A 23,307-nucleotide genomic window follows, 5' to 3' on the forward strand; every position below is an offset into this window, starting at 1 on the left:
ACTTGGCTTGCATTGTAATATTGATAGAATAATGACTAAGTGTTTTGTCACTTCCTTGTCAAAACCAATCTCATATTAAAAACATGGTAAGTGTTGAATCATCCTAATAGAATATAAGATGCTATGTAGTCCTCTACATAGTTCTGGGGCTAGTACCATGACATCTTGAGCCTTGATTCAATAAGGTCTCTGCATATTAGCCTAATATGATTGTAACATATCACTTTACCTCCCTAACTTTTCTTAGATTTCAATCATAACCATAACATTTAGGGTTTATAATAGGGCTTTAGAGAAGGGGCCTTACATAGTATTAGAGCAAGGTTATTTTTTAGCTATCCTCTATAGGAAGGTCTCACTATTGGGTGAGTCTCATAGTTGAGTGAGAGCAATGGAAGAAGAGGGTAAGATAAAGGTTACAAAGTTTAATGGGAAAAAATTTCAACTATGGAAAATGCAAATGTAGGACTATCTTTATCATAAGGATTTATGCCCAGCTTAATTGGTGATATTTAATATCATGAAAGATAAGCTAGTGGAAGAGTTGATGCAAACCCTAGAAAACTTGTATGAAAAGCCTCCACTCCAAACAAGGTATTTCTCATGAATAATTTATTTAATATGAACATGAAAGAAGGTGGATTGGTTTCTGATCACTTAAGTGAATTTAATACAATTACTAGTCAATTGTCTTCTGTAAATATTAATTTTGATGAAGAAATCAAGGATCTCTTAATTTTGTGTTCTTTTCTTGAAAGATGGAATGAATTGGTAATGAATGTTAGTAATTCTATTTTTGGATCCAATACCCTAAAATTTGATGATGTGATTGGTGTTATTCTAAGTGAGAAAACTCATAGGAAAAGCTCAAGTGGAACTACATTAGGAAGTGTTTTGAACACAAAAAGAAGACATATAATGAATGAGAGAGGAGAAAATTCTAAAAATAGTGGGAAATCATAAGGAAAATGGGGAAGAAATCCCAATCCAGAGGACCTAGAGATTGTTGAAATTGTGGGAAACCATGGCATACGAAGAAATATTGCTTGACTTGAAGGGAACAATGAAGAAGATAAATAAAAAGGGAACAATGAGGTAAATGTGATAAAAAATTCAAAGAGGATGCTTTGCTTCTTTCTTTAGAATGTGTTGATGATTCACGTGTTTTAGATTCAGGAGCTTCATTTTATGCTACTCCCCATAGAGGTTATTTTCTCGATTATGTCCAAGGGGATTTTGGGCTTGTTTATTTGGGGGATAATAAACCTTTTTAGGTTTTTGGAAAGGGAAAAATTAAGATTAAGTTATAGAATGAGAAACATTGTCTACTACAAGAGGCAACACATATTCTAAGATTGAGTAGGAATTTAATTTCAACAGGGTAATTGGGTGATGAGGGTTGCATAGATACTTTTAATGATAAAAATTGGAAGGTTTCAAAAGGTCCCTTAGTTGTAGAAAAATGTGTGAAAGTAGTAACCTTATATCTTTGTACAGGTCATACTATTCCCTTTGCTTTAAATGTTTAATTAAAAAATGAATTCTCAAGAACACTCGCTTTAGTTGAGAAGGGAGAACAAACAATTGCTGTAGATTCTAAAATGATATGGAACAATAGAATTGGGCACATCAGTGAGAAAGGTATGGAATTAAATCATTCAAAGAGAGTTTTACTAGGTTTGAAATGTGTGAATATCGATTAATGTGTAATTTTCCTGTATGGAAAGAAAAAGAGAGTTATTTTTGTGAAGAGTGGGATGGACAAGAAAAATAAAAAATTAGAGCTTGTGTATACAGATGTATGGGGACCAACTCATGTATCTTCCTTTGGTGGATCTCATTATTATGTTATATTGATTGATGATGCAATTAGAAAAGTATGGATTTATTTCATTAGACATAAATATGATGTATTTCAAACTTTTAAGAAATGTAAATGCTTGGTTGAGAATGCAACTAGTAAAAGATTAAAATATCTTAGATTTGATTTGGTGGTGAGTATTGTAGCAATGAATCTGAATATTATTGTTCAACTAATAATATTCATAGGCAAAAAAATGTTCCAAAGTATCCACAACAAAATGGAATCACCAAACAAATGAGCAAGACAATAATGGAGAGTGCAAGGAGGAAGAGGCTATATGTTGGGATTCCCTTAAACATATGAATGAAGGCTATTAATACTATTGTATATTTGATCAACAGAGTCCCCTCTACTCCTTTGGAATGTGGTATTGTAGAGGAAGCATGGACTGGTAAGAAGGTGAGTTATTCTTTTCTCAGAACCTTCATTTGTGAACCATTTGCAAATATAGATTCTAAAAATAGAATCAAGATGGAAGCTAAGTTGAAGAAATGTATATTTGTTGGATATGGCATTGAAGTTTTTGGTTTTAGAATTTGGAATGTTAAAAATCATAAAATTGTAAGAAACAAAGATGTTATATTCAATGAGAAAGTGTTGTACAAATATTTGTTGCAACAACATGATAATAAAGAAAATTATTACATAGTGCTAGATTGATACTCAAAAGTATGATGTTGCAATAGTCCCTCATGCTTTGAAACAACTACAAAAAAAAACACCACACACCCTAGTGAATGTTAGATGATCAACAAGGCTAACTAGACCTCTAGAAAGATTTTCTCCCTCTTTGTACTCTATTTTATTAATAGATGATGGTGAACCTAAATGTTATGATGAAGCTGTGTAGGTGGATACAAATCTTCAGTGGGAGTATGAAATGATAGATGAAATGCACTCCTTGCTAAAAAAATAGACTTGGGATATAATATGTAAGTTTCCTGTAGGTCAAATGGATTTAAAGAATAAATGGGTTTACAAGTTGAAAGAAGAGGATGTAGGTAAGAAAAAATTTAAAGTTAGATTCATTGTAAAAAGATTTATATTGGAAAAGAGAATTGATTTTGATGAGATATTTTCTTATGTTGTTAAAATGACTTCTATTTGCACCATTTAAAGTATCATGGCTACTAAATATTTTTATTTATAGCAACTCGATGTTAAATTTTTTTTAATTCATGGTTGTTTTGATGAAGAAATATATTTGAAACAACCACAAGGATTTGAGGTCAAAGATAAGTAGAGTTTAATGTGAAAATTGAAGAATTTTTTTAATTATATGGCACCTCAACAATGATATCTTAAATTTGATAGTTTTATGCATAAGCATGGATACACTAGGTATCATTTAGATTATTGTGTTTATTTCAAGGGGTTAGATGATGACAACTACATATTTTGTGTTTATGTATTGATGATATGCTTATAGATGGGTCTAACATTGATCACACTAAGGGGCTAACAGAATACTTAGTTCATTCATTTTCTATGAAGGATTTGAGGGTAGCAAAACAAATCATTGGTATGAAAAATTGTAGAGATAGGAAGAAAAAACACATGACATTATCTCATGTTGATTATATTGTGAAAGTGTTGCAACATTTCTTTATGGAGAATACAAAAGTTATCAGCATACCTTTGGATGGTCATTTGAAATTGACTAAGGAGATGTGTCCAAAGATACAAGAAGATGACATGATGTTCAAGGTACCTTATGCTTCACTTGGAGGGAGGTTGATGTATGTCATGGTATGTACTAGGCTAGATATTGCACATATAGTGGGATTTGTTAGCATGCATACGAGTCATCCTAGGATTGAGCATTGAAATGTAGTGAAATGGATTCTTAGATATTTGAGAGGAACACCAATTAAATATTTATATTATGGGGGCTCTAATACTGATTTATAAGGCTATGTTGACTCAGAATTGGTAAGATATCTAGATACTAGGTAGAGTACTACAAGATATGTATTTACCATTTGTGGTATAGCAATGAGTTAGATTTATTGGTTATAAAAGGTGAATGCTTTATCCACTATAGAGGAAAAGTATGTTGCTTCTATAGAGGAAAATAAGGAGTTGATATGGCTTCAATTCTTCATAGAAGAGTTGTGGCAACCACAAATGGACACTTATTTGTTTACAAATAGCTAGAGTACCACTTATCTTGCAAATAATCTTGCTCTAAATTAAAAGACAAATCACATATAGTTGCGATACCATTTCATTCGACTAGTTTTGGATGATGGACAATTAAAGCTAGAGAGGATACATATAGATGATAATCCAACATATATGTTTACAAAGGTAGTGACAAGGGAGAGGCTAAATTTTTCTTCGACTTTGAGTTGTCTTCTAGATTGAATATAATAAAAGAACAACAAATTCTAGGGTGATTTTACATTCCAGTAGGAGCTAAAACTTTAAAGGTGCTATGATCAATATTCAAGTGGGAGGTTATTGTTGTGAAGTCTAATTAGCCTCCAAGTAAGAGATTATTATGATGTGGAGCCTAATTAGACTCAGAGGTTAATTTTTCTCCACTTCATTCGGTGTGATTTCCCCCTAGATTTTACTACAAGGGTTTGGGGGAAGTACCCCCATGATCTAGAGGCCTCAAGGAAACTCCCCTTGTAGGATCCTAGGGAAACACCTAAGTAAGGTCAAGGGGAAGCACCCCTGGTGGGGTCCTTATGTCAGCGGCCCTAAGCACACTCCTTATCATGATATAGGGTAGGGTAGAGAGGTAGTGCCCCTGAAGCCAACAATGAATTTACTATTGTAAAAGGTATCATAAGTTATATTTTTTGCATTGGTCGGCTTATTCTAGCTCTAATTTCTTAGTGATAAAAATCTTGTATAAAATGTCTTAGGGTTAGGGATTTCATAATGTGTGATGAGATTATAGCTTCTTGCAAAAATATTGAGCTATAAGGGATATAGATTGTAATCAAGTTGTAATCACTAGATAATAAGAATATTGGACTCACTATTTGGTAGACATAGTCTAGGGATCAGGTGAACTGTGTTAAATCTTTGTGTCTTGTGTTCTCTTTTGTTTAATTTATTGTTTTCCTAATATTGGTTATATTTGCATGTAATTATTATTTTTATCTCACTAATACTTACATGATTACAATTAGTAAGAAGCAAAGAGTTAAAAGTTTACCAAGGTTAAGAAAGCCTAACAAAGTGATGTGTAAGGAATGCCAGATCGATAAAATGATAAAGTCAAGTTTTTCATATAAAACTTATTCATCTAATGAGATACTAGAGTTTTTTGATGCTAATTTCTGTGGTCCTATGAAAGTAAAAAGCTATTATGGTGATTGGTTAATTTTATTTGTTGATGATTACTCTAGAATGATGTATATAATTTTTTTGAAACAAAAATGTGGTGCATTTTAAATGCTTAAATGGTATAAGGAATGAGTTGAAAAAGAAATAGGTAAGAAACTAAAGTGATTAAGATTTCATAGAGGAGGTGAATTTATTTATGATGAATTTACTATTTTTTGTAGTGAGCATCAAGTCAAAAGGCAATTATCTACACCAAGGATTTCACAACAGAATGACATTAATGAAAGAAGGAAAAAATCTATAGTTGACTATTCTAGAACACCACTAATTGAGAATGGAGTTGAACAAACATTGTGGAGAGAAACCATTATTACTACTATTTACACCTACAACCAAGTACAATTGAAGAAAGGTACAAACAAAAGTCCTTATGTATTGTGGTATGGGCATACACCGAATGTTAGTTACTTTAAAATATTTGGAAGTAGGTGTTACATATTGAAATATATTATGAATGGAAAGTTTGATTCTAATGGAGATGAAGAAATATTTCTAGAATATGCCACAAGAAGCAAAGCTCATAAATGTTTGAACAAGGCTACTGACAAAATTATGGAAATACAAATATAAGGATTGACAAGTTTGTAGATAAGAATGAAGATTAAAGTAAAAAGAAATCTAAGGAATATAAAAAATTTGTATATTTTTAGGAAGACATTTATATTACTTTTCCAAAGTTATAGAAAATTAAAACTGAGCAACTTGTTAAGCCTCCACCGAGTGAAGAAAATGTTGAAGAATAGAGAACTGAGCCCGTACAAAAAAACTATGTCAGAATGAACTATTCACTAAACTAAATAATTGAAAATAAATATGTACAAGTGATGCCAAGAAGTAAGTTGAGAGAGAACGCATGTTTGGTTTTTGAATTTGAGCCCAGATAAATCAAGGATGCATTAGATAATGAAGGTTAAGTTCAAACAATGAAGGATGAGATTGACCAGATTGAAAAGAACAACACTTGGACATTAGTATTGAGACCTAAAGATAAAAATGTTATTAGCACTAAATAGATTTTTTGAAATAAGTTGAATGAAAAGGAAGAAGTGAAAAGGAACAAAGAAAGACTAGTGTGCAAATGATATTATGAGGAAGAAGGAATTGGTAATGGTGAGATATTTGACCCTATTTCTAAACTAGGTGTAAGAATTTTACTTGTATATTCATCCTATATAGGATTCAAGGTTTATCAAATTGATGTTAAGTGTAAATTTATGAATGGGATATTGAAAGTGTATATGAGAAATATGTTAGCAAGTAATACTAATCTATTAAGAGAACAAAGCATTAACTAGCATAAAAATCATAACATATATGAGAGACAAAGTGAAACCCTCAAATGAGAATATGAGCCATAGAATGGCTCTCCCAATGAGGATGGTCACTTGATTTAGAGATGAGTCTAAGTAAAGAATTGGTATGTATCCTCAAACTTGCTCTATGCTTCAATGGTGAGGATGAGTAAATGGAAAATTGGTAGCTTTTTGAGCTCTCAATTTGGCATTATAAGGTTAAGATTGATGACTTTGGTTCTCAAAATAGCATTATAACTTTGGCTTAAAGGATGTGATGAAATGGCTTGGGAGGGGATTCAATTTATAAGCTAAGGGCTCGAGGGATGGAGGGTTAAGATGCAAGGAGAGATGAAAGCTTAAGGAGGGCTAGGATGCACTCAAAGGGGAGCACATGGATTGTGCTTGTTTAGCACCAACCAGGGAGTGACACATGTCACAAGGTGAGTGGATGGAGGCAAGGGGATGGATGAGTCAACAAAGGAGGCTCAAGGGATAATATCTTCATAAAGACCCTTCATAATGGCTTGTAAGAGAAATGAATGGGTTTGTAAGAGTCTTTATGGACTTTATAAGAGCATTCACGGCTTGGTGGTTGGGATATTTTGGAGGGAGTTGAGATTGTTGACTTTCCTTGGCTTAGGAAAGTCTTAAGCTTACTTAGGGAATGTGACAACATTAGGGGTTGGATTAGGCTTGGGTTTAGGATTAGATTAGGGATGTTAGAGATTTGCAAGTGGATGGCATTCATGAGGGTGGGTGAGTTAGTGGTTAAGCTTGGTTAGTATGGGTGGATGGGGTGGATTAGGCTAAAAAGGGGGTTTAGAATAGTTTAGGGGTTATTAGATTTGAGGGCTTTATTTATCAAATAGATTTATTTAATAAATGGGGATTTTAGAAATAGATAGAAGAATAGGATTAATTGATAAATAATAGGTTATTTGATTTATCAATTAGGACTATAGATGATTAATTAAATTAATTAGCTAGGGGATGACAAAGGATTAATTAAATAGGAATTTAATTAATGATGCCTTTAGAGATAACTAAATAGGATTACCAAAGTGATGTAATCAAATTTAGGTGTCTACATTTTGCCCCTCTTTCACATAGTGTTGAGACAACACTATTTCAAAGAAGTTCGAATGAGGAAGACACGAGGAAGATGTTTTAGCAACAAGGTTGCCCCAGTCTTGAATAAGAAGAGGAGAGACTAGATGTAGAGATGCCCCCTCAAGAAGGTGGTAGGGAGAGAAAATGAGGCTCGATGGCTTCTTAAAAACTACAAGAATTCAAGATGGGAGGATGAAGAGTGACCTAAGAGAAGAGGCTAAATTAGCTCAAACTCTCACTATGGGAGAATGATAAAGGGAGGATCAGATGCCAAAAAGGAAGCAAGCTTAAGACGTTCTAGGATTGGGGGGAGGATGAAGGAGTGTAGCGCTATAAAAGGAATCCAGGATAGGGAGATGGATGAGGGGATTATAAAGCTAATGCAACAGGATTTCAAAGAGTCAAATTGGCGGAAGATGGGTTTCGAAGATCCCTAGGACTAGGATTGTGGATCTTGAAAGATGAGGCTTGGTGGATTGATTGGATTGGTGGATCCCTACGACTAAGATTGTGGATCCCTAAAGCTAAGAGTGATGATTGATTCAAAGAGATATAGTTGCACAAGCTAGGGTAGGAGAGACAGATTCTAGATATGGATGGGGGATAATGGAGATGAAGGGAGTCCATTGAAGCTTTTTGAGCAGTGGGATACTTCAAAGAGAAGTACCACCATGTAGTTGAGCACTAGATTTGCTATAGGACTGTTGGTTAATTGCCAAGGTTACCAAGAACATCAAGGACTTTTCACCAACTATCCAGAGGACTGACAGACTGACTCAAAACAAACACGCAAGGATTGCCCAAGCATCACACATGAATCTCAGAAGAATCAGAGTGGAACCGATACTAGGTAACCCACAAGCAGAAAAAAAAAACAAACAAAAGACCTGATCAAGACCTTATGCTTAGATTGCCCCATTTGCAGTATACCATGATATGGAAGATCATGGCAACCTTGAGGAGGGAACAAAAGGATTGCTTGGAAAAGATACTTCAAGACCCAAAAGGGAAGATTCCAAATCAAAAGAAAGTAAAAATCCAAAAGAGGACCGTTTGCCAACGCGATGGGTAGGATGAGGTACTAACAGACCAAGATCAAACACGAGGAAAGCCATATCCTACAAGGACCTATCAGAGAGCACCTAAGCTGATGGATCTAGATGAATGATGCGCCTGGAAAAATAAACTAAGAAGGATAATACTTTTGTGACAGGAGATCTAGCTAAAGGATGCATTGGAATAGCTAACCAAGGGTTGTGCGATGTGTGCAAGATGCTGATCAAGGAGGAACTGACATGAAAGTTGGATAGATACAATGGTACTAAGCTAAAGAGGATGTACAAGTTGACTGGCCAAGATATTTAAAAGCTGAAGCTGACCAAGATATTTACAAGTTGAAGCTGACCAAGATAGTTACAAGCATGCAAAAGCTTGGGATGATAGGATAGCAGGATGGTTTGATGTTGTGCGGGATGTGAAAGCTAAGGATGGGGTGATAGCAAAAGATATGGATTTGGGGAGGATGCATCCCAATGATGATGAGAGATTTTGTGACCAAGGATAGCTAGAGGAGCAGGATGAGATGGCTGGATAGGATGGTAGATAGCTAGGATTATGATGGATATAAAGAGATGACATTGGGTTTGCATGAGGATAGCCTAGAGCTAGATACCAATGACAAGGGAGGATGGACAAGAGAAGATCTCCAAGGAATACAATGCCCCCAGTCAAAAGATGACATGTGGAAGGAGGTCTTATGATGGATGTGATAGGATTGAAGCTAGGATGGAAAAAGCTGAAGGGGCTAGGGAGATGGATGATAGCTATGATGGTTGGCTGAAGCTGCAGGAGATAAGTGGATATTGATAGATAAAAGCTGGAGGATGAAAGATAGGTGGATAAATTGGAAGATGGAGCTGGATGAAAATATGTGACCAAAAGCATGAGGATGATAGGCTAAGCTGGGGATGGTTGGATTACGCATGACGCTTGTTTGCCAAGTTTTCATCATGGTACTTGTCCAAGGCACTTGAATTGCCAAGTTTTCACCAGTGGACGCTTTATTTTTCTTTATTTTTTTTGACCTTTTGACTTTGGACTTAGCTGGAATGATTTTGGCTTTCTTCAGCTATTTTTGGCTTTTTTTTTTTTTTTTGGGATTTTTCATTGGTTGTTGGAATGTTCAATTTTGTTGCTAGCTGTTGGTACACCAAATGTGTGATTTATGCAATAGATTGGATTAGATGAGATTGATGGTAGGATATGGAGGGATGAAAAGGCTAGAAAGGAGCATGAGATGGGGATGCTTGCAGGATCAACATTGGCACATGTTGGGACAGGTGTGAAAAGAGCATATGGGGGATAGATGGTAGATGCGGGCTTGATGGTGGATTTGTGGAAGCTCACTTGGGGATATAGGAACCCAAGATGGAGTTAGGAGATGGGGGACATGAGTCACTAGATGAAGGATTAGCAATGGCAGATGCCATTATGCATTGGGTTTCAACTTTTTTCTTTGGGATCCACATGGTTTTGGATTTTCTTTTCATAGGCTTTTGCATTATTTTGCATTCTTTGATTGGATTTTTCATTTTTGGAGTATGTCTTTTAGAATGGACATATGATTGCCTAGGATGTGGATTTTTAGCTTTATGCATTTTGAAGTTAGCATTCACATTGCTGTGGTAAGCTTTGGGAAGATGGTTAGGAGAAGCTTTGTGAGATGGAGAGGATATGGAAGAGCATGTAGGGGGATGATGATGGATGATGCACCCTGATATGTGCCTTTCTTGATCTTGTGTAGGAATTGATGGAATAGGATTTTTATGATGGCTGATAGGAGGATGGAGGATGGTAGATTTTGGGACATAGGGACCCAAAATGGATTTAGTGGATGAAGGGGGGATATGGTAAGTTGTTTTGGGTTGCAAAAATGGTGGAGGGGGGATGACATAAGATTTCTTGAAGGAGTGATGGGAGGCTGGCATGGTGGGCCTGGAGATAGGTTTGGTTTGGGGATGGTGTGTACCAACACTTTTAGATGGTGAGCCTTTGGATACATATCCAAGACCATGAAATCTTGGATTCTTTTGTGCAATAATAGGCTTTCTAATTCCTTCCTCTTGTGGTCCTAAACCTTGACCTTGATAATGCCATCGATTGAGCATTTGAACTATCTAAGGATACTTTTAGCTTGTGGAAAATGGTGGAAGTGCTTTATCAGATGTACCACAATGGGGAGATAGTGTTCTTAATTCTTCTACTGAGAGGAGGTCACCATGGATGAATGTAGGTGAACCAAGAGGGTAGATTATAGATGGTGGAATAGCTTGGATAGGTGGTAAGATGGAAGCACGGAGTGGAGGAGATGGTAGGATAGGATCTTGATTTAGCTGATGGGATGAAAAGATATCCTTCAGTAGAGGAGGTATGGCTTGAGTTTTTGGATATGGAGGGGATGGTGACTGCACTATGGATGGGAGACATGATATGATGACATCTTCTTTTATGCTTTGGGGGATGTAAACATTCTTTTGGGTAGGATCTTGATAGGATTGGATTGGAGTGGATGGTGCGATAGGAGGTGAAGGGATGGATTCTTCAAAGGTAGTGGATGAATAGATGGGAGATTGGGTAGTGGAGATGGGTGAGTAGAAGATGGATGCATAAGGGTCATTTCGGGAGATTTGGGAAATGCTTGGAGGTGATGTGGATAGGATTCAGAGGGATTTGACAGGTGTTGGGATTTTGATGCTTGTGGGAAGTGGAAGGATTTTAAGCAATTTGATGGATGGTATGGGGATGATAGCTATGGGAGATGGAGGTGATATTATAGATGGGGAAGCTTCATCACTGACTACTTCACATGGTTGGATTAGATGACATGGGTTATCAACTATTGGAGGTGACTTTTCTTATATTTCCTCTAGGAGATTACTTGGAGACTCGTGTGTCAGAGGTGGAGGTGGATTGACAAGAATAGCTAGTGTGATGGGGGTGGAAGATTGGAAGCTTGGTTGATTGGGTGATGGAGGAGAAACTGGGATATTAGATGGCATGACTAGATAGTTTGGAAGAATGCGTGGATTTTGGGGGATGCTTGGGGGAATGTTTCTAAGGCTTTCAATATACCCATCATAGTCAACAAGATTTTCATCATCATTGGAATAGGAGGTGGCGGGAGCAAGGACAATATGATCGAACACATCATGATAGGTTTGGGATTTCATGTTTTGATGATGAGTCAGATGGGGATGGGGTCTTGCATATGGATGAACATGGAAGCTCATGGTTGGATTTGGATTAGGTGCAAATTTTGGATTGCCTGATGAAGGATTTCCTAGGGAGAGTCAAAGCTGTATGACAGACCTAAGGAGAATTTGGCTGGAGAATTTTGGCTTTCCTGTAGATGGAAGACTTCAAGGGCATGTTGTCAAAAAGTGAGAGTTTTGCTTTCCTATGCACTGGATTGGTGGAGATTGTGTCAACTTAAGGATAGACTAATGATCCTATGGGCATGACATGAGATTGACCACTTGTGGATCCCAACCTTTAGCTCAAGGTGACGAGGGATACAAGTGACAAAGCTGGATTACCCTAGACAATGCTCTGTCAGAGGGATAACCTTGGTGAGATTGGTTGATTGGTAGGATTGATTGGATAGCAAAATTCTGGCAGAGTGACAACAACTCTTTAAAGGCTTGGGTGTGATTTTGGATTGGGTTGCTAGCTGGCTGGGGGGTATGATTTGGATGGACTTTGGATTTGAGATTGTTCTAAAGAAAAGAACTAAGGGAGCTTGGATGATTTTCTGATGAGGCAGTGACTACGCTAAGTATGCCTTGAGTTGGGAGATTTTTTCTTTTCTAGGATTTTGACCAAAGTTTGCAAACATTCTTTCAAAAGCCATGAAAAAACAAGTAGAAATTTTTTTGGAGTAAGTACGTCAAACACACCAACAACCTCAGAAGCTTTCTACAAGGATGAAATTTGGTTTAGCTAGGGAGTCCTCGATATACACAAGGTACGTGAGGCCCAAGTCTGTAGATGAAACCAAAAAGATGTCACACAGCCGAGAGGAGTGGTAAGCCACTTCTCCTCTTTCACTTCTCAAGGGTATACAGTTCCTTGAGGCTTAGCCTAAGTGACAAAATCTTGATTCCAAGAGAGGTGTCTTTGGATTCACCTCTTGATCTTTATACTCCGTCGGAACGCTGGAGTTGAGGTCGTCCCAAGGGGTGATGAAATCCCCAAGCAAGCCTCTTAAAAAGTGTAAAACAAGACTACATACATGATCTTGGGTTTTAAAAGACACATGTTTATTCCAATTGATGATTTAGCTTTTGTAAGTTATGATTGAAGACACTTGTGATTATGGCATACAATGTTCATTCCAACTTGACAACGTCGTCAAAAAAATGGAAGTCGAGAGATTGTCAATATAAGAAATGTGAGCATCATTGAAAATGTGTCAAAACCATGCAATGTTCATTGATTTTTAGGCATTCAAGATTGAGTGCGAGTTTGTTTTAAGCCCAAAACAAAGATATGTGAAACTCAATTTGTCAAGTGCATGTCCAGAGGCCCTCCATGTCAAGATTTGTCCAATTTTAATGCCGAAATGAAGTGTTAGCGAAGCTAATGTGCATTCAAGAGATTTTTTAACTTAGAAAAATCACTAAAGACTCAAGTGAGTGGAGTTTGATCTTTGTGGAGCACTTAACACCCTCTTAGGTACACCCATCCCCATAGATGGCACTGAGATTGCAACCAATGGTTAAATTGATGGGTGATTAAAGAGGGTGAGTCCAACTACAAACTCACTCAAAGCATTTTTATTAATTTTTATAACTTAGAAGATTACAAAAATGTGGATTTAGGTTCTTTTTATGCCCAAAAATTGAAGTGTGAGATATTGCAATGGTTGATTGATCTTTTGCATTCAAGATTGAGTTTGTTTGTTTTAAGCATGCATTCCAAGAAAGATTGATTTTAATCTATGGCATTCAAGATTATGTTTAAGCAACATTCATTCAAAGAAAAATGCTTAAACATTCAAGTTCATTTTAGCAATATGAGAACCTGCAAAAAACATGGTTAGTGGTTTCATATGTGCTCCAACTTGCAATGAGATAAAAAAGAAAATTGATTAGTCACCCAAAATCTTCCAAAAATGAAAGCTTAACTATGCGAATTTTTTTTTAAAACTTTTTTTGTTCATTTTTCTATGCGTAAAAATGCTTAAAATAACCTCTACTCTATGGAACCACCAAAAGTTAAAATTTGATTTATACTCTTTAAAAAAAAAAAAAAAAAAACTACAAAGTGCAGAAATAAAGATGTTAAAGCAGAAATGCAACAAAGACAGGCGGAGATGATAGTTCATCAGGCATAGATGCCAAATTGCGAAGACACTAATTTGCGAAGATGTCGATTTGCAGAGACGACAGAGAAAGAGGTGGAGATGATAGTTCAGTTTGGCAGCACAAAAAATAGAAAATCGGGCAGAAACGCTGAACTACGGAGATGCTAATTTGTAGAGACAACAGTTTAGGTTGGCGACGGCGGAGACGACAGAGTAGCTGGTGAAGATGCTGATCTGTGAAGATGACAATCAAAGATGTAGAGACGATAGTCTAGTGGTGGTGCCGACAGCAAAAAACTAGGCAAAGATGCCAAACTGCGAAGACGATAATTTGGTTGCGGAGACGATAGAGTAGCTATCCGAGATGATAGTTTGCAGGGGCAGACGCCAATCTGCGAAGACGACACTGCGCGAAAAGAACTGGAATGCGTGGATTTTTTCCCATTAAATTTTTTTTTTTGGTTATTTTTAGATTTTAGAGGGTATTTTTTCTTCCCAAATGTGTTCTTCAACTTGCAAAAATAAGTGAAACACCCTACAACTCACTCAAACAACAAGAAACATTAGATTATTAGAAAAAACAACATATAGATAGAAATGGATGATTAAATGACCCATAGTGGAGTCCCATCGGACGTGCCAAAATGTATATGAGAAATATGTTAGCAAGTAATACTAATCTATTAAGAGAGGAAAGCATTAACTAGCATAAAAATTATAACATATATGAGAGACAAAGTGAAACCCTCAAATGAGAATATGAGCCATAGAATGGCTCTCCCAATGAGGATGGTCACTTGATTTAGAGATGAGTCTAAGTAAAGGATTGGTATGTATCCTCAAACTTGCTCTATGCTTCAATGGTGAGGATGAGTAAATGGAAAATTGGTAGCTTTGTGAGCTCTCAATTTGGCATTATAAGGTTAAGATTGATGACTTTTGTTCTCAAAATAGCATTATAACTTTGGCTTAAAGGTTGTGATGAAATGGCTTGGGAGGGGATTCAATTTATAAGCTAAGGGCTTGAGGGATGGAGGGTTAAGATGCAAGGAGAGATGAAAGCTTAAGGAGGGCTAGGATGCACTCAAAGGGGAGCACATAGATTGTGCTTGTTTAGCACCAACCAGGGAGTGACACATGTCACAAGGTGAGTGGATAGAGGCAAGGGGATGGATGAGTCAACAAAGGAGGCTCAAGGGATAATATCTTCATAAAGACCCTTCATAATGGCTTGTAAGAGCAATAAATGGGCTTGTAAGAGTCTTTATGGCCTTTGTAAGAGCATTCATGGCTTGGTGGTTGGGATATTTTGGAGGGAGTTGAGATTGTTGACTTTCCTTGGCTTAGGGAAGTCTTAAGCTTACTTAGGGAATGTGACAACATTAGGGGGTGGATTAGGCTTAGGTTTAGGATTAGATTAGGGATGTTAGAGATTTGCAAGTGGATGTCATTCATGAGGGTGGGTGAGTTAGTGGCTAAGCTGAGTTAGTATGGGTGGATGGGGTGGATTAGGCTAAAAAGGGGGTTTAGGATAGTTTAGGGGTTATTAGATTTGAGGGCTTTATTTATCAGATAGATTTATTTAATAAATGAGGATTTTAGAATTAGATAGAAGAATAGGATTAATTGATAAATAATAGGTTATTTGATTTATCAATTAGGACTATAGATGATTAATTAAATTAATCAGCTAGGGGATGGAAAAGGATTAATTAAATAGGAATCTAATTAATGATGCAAATAGAGATAACTAAATAGGATTACCAAAGCGGTGTAATCAAATTTAGGTGTCTACAGGAAGAAGTATACATTGAACAACAAGAAGGATTTTTTGACAAAGACAAGAAGAAAATGGTATGCAAGCTACACAAGGCACTATATGGTTTGAAGAAAGCACCCTGAGCATGGTATGAAAGAATCCACTCATACACAATGAGAATTGGTTTCATTAGAACTAGTGATAACAATAATATGTACTTGAAAAATGAATATGATGATAATGTGTTATTTGCTGAAATATTTGTTTATGATATCATATTTGGAGGAAATGAGTTAGTGTGTAGATCATTTGTTGATGAAATGAGAAAGGAATTTGAAATATCAATGATAAGTGAGCTTAAATTCTTCATTGGCCAAGTTCAAGATACCAAATTTGGGATTCACACTACACGATCAAAGTGTATTGAGGAGAACCAATTTTTTTTTGGGATGCAGGACTCAAGAGTAGTTGGAACACTAATGATAATTGGATGAAAATTATCAAAGGAAGATGATTCTACTAAGGTAAATGAGACCCTATACATATCAATGATTGGTAAGCTATAGTATTTGGTACATTGTAGAACTAGTATTTCTCATACTGTTGGTATAGTGGCAATATTTTCTTCTAATCCTAAAGAGACACATATGACTACTATGAAGAGAATCTTTAGATATCTAAAAGGAACTAAGGATTATGGTTTATAGTATAGAAAGAATGAATATTTTGAACTGGAAGTATATACTGATCCTGATTGGGTAGGTCATGTAGATGATAGAAAAAATATGTGTGGAGGATCTTTCTTTTTAGGAGAAATATTGGTGACATGGATAAGTAATTTTTTTTTTCATTTCATAATCTTTTATTTGAGGTTGAGTATATTTCTACTATAATTAACTATTCAAATATTATGTGGATAAAATAATTACTTGAAGGAATATAAGAGGAAGTAAATGGTCCTATGAAAATTTAATGTGATAATACAAGTTCTATAAACATATCAAAACAATTGATGATGCACTCAAAGACAAAGCTCATATCAATCAAGTATCACTATTTGAGAGAACAAGTTCAAGAGAAATAAGTGAAGCTAGAGTATGTGAAGTCAAAAGAGAATATTTTTGATATATTCACCAAGCCATTACCTAAGGATAATTTTGAGTGCATAAGAGGTAAACTAGGGATCATTACCCTATCTAATGTTCATTAAAGGAAGATGAATGTTACATAAATTCATATTTTACAATAATATCTATTTATGAGTTGATGCTAATGTTCACTCTTTAAGAGAAACCTAAATTTGTTAAGAAGGTGAAAGATGCGATGAAATATATGAATAGTAAAAGAATGATATAAGGTATAAATCCATAAAAAAATTATTTTTAAGAAACTTTTGGAGATGCCTTTGGAATTTTTGTCAAAGGGGGAGAATATGAAAAAAAGAGAAGAACAAGTAAGTTGGAGATGATTCCTAAGAGAAGAATAAAACAAAGAAGAGAATATTGAAGATGAATGAAAAAGGAGAGGCATAATCAAAGAGGTAGTAAAATAAAAAAGTAGATGCATTGAGATGTGTTTCTAAGGAAGATTACAATTAATGATGTTGGCATTAGATGGCATAGTTCATATGTGTTTCCATTAATGCCAAAGGGGGAAATTGTTACCACAATTGATAATTCTATTCAAGATGATGTTGATGATGATTAAGGTTAGAAAAATAAGCACTAAAAATAAAGAAAAAGAATTGGATCAATTTTTATTTTGTCATTAATGTCAAGCTTATTGACTATATTGATTTATGTAAGTTGCCAAATCATCTGAAGGATATGGTGTTGAGAAAAGAAAAGGCTGGTAAAAGTTAGAAGATGAAATGATGAAGTAATGCTAAATATATGAGTTTCAATGGGAAATTGGTGAAATAGTCTTTGACAATGTAATGTTGGTTTGATTATTTTACACAATTTGATGAAGAGTTGTAAGATGAAGAAGTCGGTTACATTGTCTGGTAAGAAATATTTGAAGTTATGAACTGAAAAGAAAAGGAATATGCAAGTGCATTTGATTTGGAAATGGTGGTTGGTAAGCGTATATATTGATCGGTGGAAGTGTACCAAGCATAAGTTTGTGAACTAAGTTTAAAAGTGTTAATTGATAAAGTTGGTTTTAATTGAGTGAACAATGTCAACCGAGTAGATGTTGTTATTTAGTTAAGGAAGAACAAAAATTGGTAAAGGAGAACAATTTTGGTTAAATTAGTCATGGGATGACATCAAGCATGAATCTAGATTACTCTAGAAGATTCTAAGGAAGATAAGAAGTTTGTTACTAAAATCTATGGATGAAGTTGGTTAGGTAAGATCAAATGGAAGAGATATAAAAGAAAGTTCATGATCCAAAAAAAGTTCAAGTTCCAACGTAAATTACAATTGACATAATCCATAACATGTTCTACATAGTACTATATACATCATTAAAGGCTGAGAAGTGATCAAATGGACAAGAGGAATTCAAGAAAAATATAATGAAGGAGATTAAGTGACAAAACAATGAATACATAAATGATGATGAATAAGGAAAAAGTTGTTGATAACTGCTAATTGTTGTTGAAGAGTCAAGAAAAGGCATAAGAATCAAAGAGCATAATAAAGGTTAGTAAACTGTGAAGGAAAGAGTTGAATGAAGTGTGTGTCTTCATTAGACAAGTAAAGAAGAGAATGAAGAAGAGGACTGAGCAGAAAGGATATCTAAACAAGAAATGGTAGTTTTTATTCATAGATCATTTTGTTGTTACTCTCTAACCATTGTAGCAAAAAATATCTTAACCGAGTGGATCTAGTAGTCCTATGTTAGAGAGGGGGGGGGGGGGGGGGGTGGGTGGGGGGGGTGATTAATCGATTATAACTAATTATCCTAAAAGTGTTATAAAAACCTTTTTCCAACTTAAACACTTTAATATTTTAGATTATTAACTCAATAACTAGACTTAACATCAAAATATAAATTGATATAAACCATTCAAAAAAATTGTCAACTTAATATACTAAGTATGATAGTTATCTTTGAATTTATACCAAGTTGTAGCAATAAACTATAAACATGAAATAAACTTGCAACGTCATAAGAATCCACAAAAATTTTACACAAGTATTTAACATGGAAACCCTATAAAGTGAAAAACCACCCGAGAACTGACAACCCAAAATTTTTACTTTTCTAAAGTTAACTCTGTTAGGAGCCAACCTTGTTAAAGGTTACATATAAATTGTTAATGTGACCTCATTAGAGGATTTTCAGCAAAGATAATATTGACCTTGTTCATGCTTTGAAACTTCTAAAGAATGACCTTCTCTAAAGGACTTACAAAATATTCAATAGAATGTCACCATATAGGATTTCAAAAGACTGTTAGGTCCACTCGATTAAGAGATTTTTATGCTACAATGGTTAGAGATTAAAAATGAATAGATCTATTAGGTTTATCATGAACTTACTTGTTTAGATATTTGTGTCACTCAGTCTCTTTCTAATTCCTTTCTGGTTGATTCACACACTTCACACATTAATTTAGCACTTCCTTTACTTGATCTTTACAATGCAGTTCTGCTTGATTTTCCTTCTTCAACTTCTCTAACATCGATACAGTTAATTAATAATAATCAACAAAAATAAACACTATGTTCATCCTTCAAATTGATTTTTTCCACTTAATCACAATCATTAGATCTTTATAGGGTTCATGTTCATTGAATCTTGATGCTCGAGAAACATACTTCCATATTTAACATTGTACTCAATTTCTAATTGTTAGATCTCCTTCATCAGATCTTCTTTGAATTTCTCCAGCCATAGACCTCATTAAAAAATTCATCCATATCTTGAAAAACTTCTTGAACAATCTTCATTTTCATGAAATTTTGGCCTCAGATTAAATGTTTTCTTAGAATATTTTTCCCTTTCATGCTCGATTAACATTACATATTTCTTAGTCAACATTAGACTTGGTTAACACTTAAATTTCTTGGCTGACATTACACTTTCTCTATTTCTTCATCAGGTGCTCAATGACAACTGTAGCAACTCAATAAAATTGTGGTTCTTCATTCACTGATCAAAATTTCTTGCTTATACATGACCTCGACACTTAATCAAATCATGTTAACTAATCAAACCAACACTATACTATGAGAGTCTAACTCATTCAAGGTCCCACTGAATACCATACACTTATGAACAATTGAATCATCATACTTAATCCATATCCTCTTCATCAATTAAATCCTCTTCATCAATCAAATGATATGTCACTCTACTTGATTAGAATAACGTCTAACCAATGCTTGACATCAATGAAAACATAACAACTGATATGACTCTTTCACATACATTAACAACATTATTAGTTAGGATGAATAATCCCCCCGTTTGGCATTGATGGAAACTCATAAAGACATAAGATATTACACTATAGACCATTACATTATGAAATAATAGAAATCAAATATGCAGACATTCTAACTTCATTTAGGTTCTTTGTAACAAGTTCAATAGTTCCACATTTTTGTCCCCTTTAGGTGTACTTTTCTATTCAAAAACATCTTAAATGTCTTTTATCAATAATGAAATTACCCCCCTTTGACTATACATCACTTCATCAAATCAATCATTCATTTGATGTTTATACATATGTCTCTCATTAATATTCTCTACACATTCTAATTGTCTCCCCCTTTGACAAAAATGCAAAAGGTAACTATAAGTTTCAATGAGAAACTTATAAAACCTTGTAGTAATATCCTTGTACCTTGCACCTACTAATTTCATCTCCTTCACTATAATCACCTTCACAACTTCAGGAAATAGTCCCTAGAGAGTGAACTCTTGCATCAACTCCACATAGATATTTTAATAATCCATGAATTGAGGCAACATGCATCTTCTTCTAGTAAATCTTGGATATGGGAAGGACCCTTAAATTACCTCTTATATGCTCAAAAGAATCCTTAGGAAATGGTTTTGTGAATATATCTACAATTTTCTCCTTAGACTTCACATACTCCATTCTTACTTGTTTCTCTTGAACTTACTCTCTCAAGTAATGGTACTTGCAATATATGTGCTTGGTTTTTGCATGCATCACATGATTCTTTGATATGTTTATAGTACTTGTGTTGTCACAACATATAGTAATAGTTTCAATGTTTTCTTTTTGCATACCTTCCAAAATTTGCTAGATCCATACAATAATTGAAAAATTAATAGCATCAACAACATACTTAGCTTCAACAATAGAATGTGAGTTACAATTTTTTTTCTTACTCAACCATGTAATGAACCTTTCTCCTTGTTAAACTAATTAGACATTTTCTAATTAATCTACCTTTCTACTTGTTAGAATAATTAGATATTTTCTAATTAACTATATTCTACTTAAGCTAAATTTTAGGCATCTAATAATCAATTCTTTTATTAATTATTATCATGCAACCTAGGTTTTACCTTTTAGGGTTTTGATCTCCTTTATAAGGATTGATCTCTTTGTAATTATTCATTCACTTTTGATTAATAGAAAATTCTCTTTTTGTTCATAAAAAATATCGCATATTTGGATCTGGGAATTCCAACTTCCATAGCTTTTACTTCTCTATTTTTGTAACAAATGTTTTCATGCAAGTGATTCTTAGGAGCTGTGGGGTTGATCTTTCATTAACTTCAATATGGTATTAGAGCTTCATATCTTCATGCCCCTATTCTATATGTGAGAGGTTTGGCTTGGTTTTCAGATGTGTAATTTTTCTTTTAGAGGGTTTCAATTTTCAAAAAGATTTTATATTGGATATGAGAAGGACCTTTGTGTCTAGTCACTTTGAGTGCAAAAAAACATCATCGTTGCACTTAGAGCATTCAAAAACCCCCATTTCCATATAAAGTATTTCCAATTTAGATGCTATTTAAATATGAGGCAAATTTGTTTTACATTTAGGCCATTTTATCCTAGGCACATCAATTGAAGTGGCAATTTTTTCTTTCCAAAAAAATTACAAAAAATTATTATCTATTTTTTGTAAAAGAGTTTTATTATTATTATTAAAATTGTATTGGATTAATGCATTGGAGGCATTTCATTAAAGGAAAGGGTTGGAAACATTTTTGGACCCATAGGTCCTTGCTGACGCAATCCTGTGGGCCCCTTGTTAGCCCTAGCGCTAACAAGCCCACCTTGGGCCCCACCTTGTCCCTTCTCCTAAGTGGTTATACCTTTTTGCAACTTCTGCCAAAAACCTGTCATCAGATCCCAATCTACTGATTGTATGCCTTGGATCTTGTGTGAAAACATAGAAGTTATATATTTTTTTGGGGTTGTGTGAATTGAAGATAATACAATTTCTTTTGAAGGGGCAATATTTTTGTGGGTAGGAGCACCCACAGTTAGGAAAGTAAACCCATGCATGTACCAATTATTCACTTAGGCCTGCACCTACTTGGCCTTGGAACCCATGATTTTTGGAGGTCTACACAAAGCATGGTCAATGCTTTATGACAATGCCAAGTTTTTTTGGAAAATTGGAAGTACATGTTTTTAATTATGCAGAGCTTCAAAGTTTGTACCTAGGTTGTAGTGCTAAGACCCCATGTAGTACACATTAGCATCCTTTATTGCCACATCAACATTTTCAAACTTTGGCATGCACTGATTGAGCAGTTTCCAAACCTTTACCGATGGTTTTATCACTGTTCTAGAGGTTACCCTTTTTTTGAGGTGATATTTACGTTCTATAGATGCAATTTTGGAGAGTGCCTTTTTTATGGTGACATGGAACATTTGGCCTGCTTATTTTTTTTCAAGCGCTTGTTATGCCATAAAGTTTGTCCATGTGCGCTCGCCTCTCTTTGTCACAACTTGGTTTATGGATTGAGAGTTATTTTATAAAAATGCTTCGATTTTTTACATTGTGGACATTGAATGTGACTTATTTTATTTTTCATATTCTCCTTGCATGGTGGTTTAAGGCCCCTCTTGGGCAGACTCAATTTTTGACCTCACGGTTACCAGTTGTTTGGTCTGATGGCAGTTTTCAATGGTGGATTATACCATTTAATCCATGGTTGTTTGGTCTCATAGGAGTTTAAAAGGTGTTTACCATTTTTTTTGAGGGCATGGTTTTTGAAATCCTATGTCAATGCCCATGTTAGTAGGCCCTCTACCACAGCTTGGGATTCTCCTATCCTCCTTCAGTTTTGGTGCTCCTTTATTGAGGTTTCAAGGATTTTGTGGATTTATTGTGGAGGCTTTATGATGGTGGTTTTTACCCTTAATTGGTGGTATTTGTAACCAAAGACAATGTTTAGCCTTGAATCAATGTTATTCAGTTCCATATTGCATTTGGTGGTATTCCCTTTACATGATAGTTTATGGGTAGTGATGGTGTTTCTTTTAAACACATGCCCTATGTTTTTTGGTCACCAAATTTTTCTTCTAGCACTAGCCCTTTATTTTTCAACATAGTATATCCGGTGACTAGATTTTTTTCTAGCAGAGGTCATTTTTCTAGTA

This window comes from Cupressus sempervirens, chromosome 10, assembly GCF_028749045.1.
Source record: "Cupressus sempervirens isolate cs-2001-9-10 chromosome 10, ASM2874904v1, whole genome shotgun sequence".
Taxonomy (NCBI): Eukaryota; Viridiplantae; Streptophyta; class Pinopsida; order Cupressales; family Cupressaceae; genus Cupressus; species Cupressus sempervirens.